The sequence below is a fragment of the Cariama cristata genome, unplaced genomic scaffold (genome assembly GCF_000690535.1).
Source record: "Cariama cristata isolate BGI_N322 unplaced genomic scaffold, ASM69053v1 scaffold21378, whole genome shotgun sequence".
Lineage (NCBI taxonomy): Eukaryota > Metazoa > Chordata > Aves > Cariamiformes > Cariamidae > Cariama > Cariama cristata.
Genome location: NW_009629648.1, coordinates 9,144 through 11,330, shown reverse-complemented (window position 1 = coordinate 11,330; position 2,187 = coordinate 9,144). Strand labels below are relative to the sequence as shown.

Below are 2,187 nucleotides of genomic sequence, written 5' to 3'. Positions count from 1 at the left end.
CCTCCTGCTGCCGCCGTCGTTGGCTTAGAGGACACATCATCTCCCCTTGAGGTCCTGCATCCCTCCTCAGCTTCGTCCTCTCTCCTCTCTACCAGCACTTTCTCAATCTCTCGTTCACCCCTGCCCTAGGAAGGTAAGTGTCTCCCCACGGCCAGCACAACCCCCCCTCCCTCACCGCATGCATGTTTCTGCTCCCCACCCTGTGCCCTCCAAACCCCACACGCACTTTGGGGTCCCTGCGGAGGAGGACCACGGTGAGCGGCATTGACACTGAACTCCCCTCACTTCCTCCCCCTGCTCCTCCCACCTCTTTCTCCTCATCCCCCCCACCCTTCTCACTTTTCTTTCATATTTTAATTTCAGGTACTCCCTTCTTCCCTACCCCCCGGCAAGCGTCATTTCTGATGTGAACCTAGGGAATTGCAGGAGGGGGGCAACCGACAAGGCTAGGCGGTGCTCCCAAGGGCATCGCCGGGAGGTGCTGCGGGATGGAGCTTTACCTGGGGGAGCGGGGTGGTCGTGAGGAGGAGGCGAATCTCATTTTGGGCACTGCTGGGTAAAGGACCCAGCCTCAGAGCAGACCAGCCCCTCCAGCCTCCCGAGGTGTTGACATAAACACAGGCGCTCAGCCGGGTCCCAGGGAGAGGGAGGGAGAGAGGGAGGAGAGGGGATGTTTTCTTATCTGCACAGCCCCACACCACACAGGGGAGGGAGGGGGCAGCAGGGAGAGGAGGTGACAGCCAAGCAAGCGATAGCTGCATCAGCCACGACACTGCAGCAGTGCGGGCTTCCTGGGAGCAGTGCCCAGCCCGGGGGAACCGCAGCAGCACAGGGGACTGGCGGCAGTGGCTTGGGAGGAAAGGTCTTCGCCACACTGGCCTTGCCTGGCGAGGAGGGGGAATTGCTGCAGCGCAAACTCCAGCGAGACGATGCCCTGGCTACACGCAGTGCCACGAAGCAGTGCCCACAGGAAGGCACTGCAGCAGTGCCAGTCTCCCGGGGTGCCCTGCCCAGCCCCTCTTCGAGAGATGCTGCCCAGCCTCCAGCCTGGCTTCTCTCTCTTCCTCACTGTGGTTTACGGACTCCCGGCTATGGCTCCGTCCCAATCCCTTATCCCGGCTTATCCGCCTCTGACCTCCTTTCAGGACAGTGCAGCTGATGCCAGGGATTTCAGGGTGGCTCTTTGCACTGTGCAAAGGAGGGCAAACGCAGGGGGGACACAGGGCAGCAACACAAGTGGAGAAAGGGGTGTGAAGGACTAGAGAGGAGATCAGGTGAGTGATGGGATGGGGCAGGCAAGGCTGGATTTGGGCTTGTCATTTGGCTTCCTCGGAGCTGGCCCCAACAGGGGCAGGTGGATGTGGGCAAAGGGATGTGACCATGGGCAACATGACCACATAAGCAAAGGGGCACTGCATCTGGCACGGGTCTTGCTGTCAAAGATCACTTTAATGGGGTCCTGTTCCTCTCTCCCCCATGGAGGCTGTTGGGGCATGGCCAGGGCACTGCTGCAAAGGAAGCTCGCAGCTGCGCGGGCACGGCTCTGGAGGAAGTTCCCGTGGTGTGTGCCAGATGGTGTGAGGAGCGCTGCCAAAGCGGCTGACAGGGGATCCCAGCCCAGATGGACGCGGTGGAGGGCCCTGCGCAGGCTCCAGAGAGCCCTGGTGTCGCTGACTGAAACTCCCCAGTACGGGAAGCTCTTGCTGAAACTTCAGAGCAGCGCAATTTCCTCACGCCTGTGTGATTTCCACCCACCCAAGGCAATGGGGTCGAGAGCCGACTCCAGCTTCCCCCAGCCTGCTCCTTAGCTCCTCTCAGTGCTGTGATGTGCTATTTGCTGCACACCCCCCACCCCATGCTGAGCCCCTGTGCTGGCCGTACCCCTGCCAGATGCTCACACACACCACGGCATGCTTCTGGCTGGGGCCCCATGGTTACCCCGGCCCTCGTCTCCGCACCAAGTTTTGCGTGGGCCCAGCCCTGCTCAGGGCTGAGTGAATCATCTGTGGGAGCCAGGGGAGGAAAACCTGGCAAGGCTGGGGGCGTGGGGTGACGTGCACCTCGCTGCTGCTCCCTCTCCAGGGAGGTGCAGCTCCCTGGCATTGCACGGCCCCACGGCTGGGGGAATAAGAAGGTGGGATGGCGGGGGAACAAGTTGTTTTGGACTCCCTACGGAGCAAACTTCCG

At 61.5% G+C, this 2,187-nt stretch overlaps 1 protein-coding gene across 1 annotated transcript in view; it reads left to right on the top strand.

The window, feature by feature from the left end:
* The first annotated feature begins 1 nt into the window (after position 1).
* Positions 2 to 2,187, top strand: part of ENO2 (enolase 2 (gamma, neuronal)) — a 9,970-nt gene continuing 7,784 nt past the window's right edge. The window contains exon 1 of the mRNA XM_009705258.1: positions 2 to 133. The gene's annotated coding sequence lies outside the window, so the exon portion shown is untranslated. The remainder of the gene's footprint in view (positions 134 to 2,187) is intronic.